The sequence below is a fragment of the Myotis brandtii genome, unplaced genomic scaffold (assembly GCF_000412655.1).
Source record: "Myotis brandtii unplaced genomic scaffold, ASM41265v1 scaffold340, whole genome shotgun sequence".
Taxonomy (NCBI): domain Eukaryota; kingdom Metazoa; phylum Chordata; class Mammalia; order Chiroptera; family Vespertilionidae; genus Myotis; species Myotis brandtii.
Window position 1 is genome coordinate 419,176 of NW_005363099.1, and position 624 is coordinate 419,799.

The window sequence follows — 624 nt, forward strand, 5'->3', positions numbered from 1 at the left end:
GGTGGCTGTGGCAGCCAAGCAGAGTTCTGACAGGCTGCAGCTGGGGGCTGGGGGCGCCCCCTGGGTGGCGGCCCCTGCCAGCAGCTGCAGGAGGCTGGCCTCAGATTTGGACTTGAGCAGGTGGGGCAGGCGGGGCAGCAGCTGGACAGGGGTGTGGCAGCGGAGGCAGGGAGAGGGCGGGGGTGAAGGGGCCTGTAGTAAATCTAGGGGCCTGGGCGCTGGCGGGGGAAGTGCTACTCTCCCCACCCTCCTCTTCCTCTTCCTCCTCCAGGCTCTGCAGGTGCTGCTGGCTGCCCGCGTGCTCCTGCGCATGCAGCTGCTGCAACTGGTGCTGGGCATTGTAAATGGAGTCCACCCAGCCCCGTCACAGAGCCTGCCCGCTGGCCTGGAATGTGTAGGCCCCCACTGCACTGTGGAACTCGTTCAGGTAGATGAGGAGGAAGGAGCCAGGGTCCCGAAGCTCCCAGCACACGATCTTGTCCACCAGCAGTGGTGGCCTGATTATCCTGGTCTTCTCAGCCTTCTTCACTGCCTTGGTCACTAAGAGCAGGTCCGTGAAGAGGAAGCAGTACACATCCATCTTGCTGTCCTTTCCCTCCTTCATCCTCAGGCTGCCCTCCAACA

General features: G+C 63.5%; 1 pseudogene; it reads right to left on the reverse strand.

The window, feature by feature from the left end:
* Nucleotides 1-100: 100 nt before the first annotated feature.
* LOC102259910 overlaps nt 101-624 on the reverse strand; it is a 4,412-nt pseudogene continuing 3,888 nt past the window's right edge.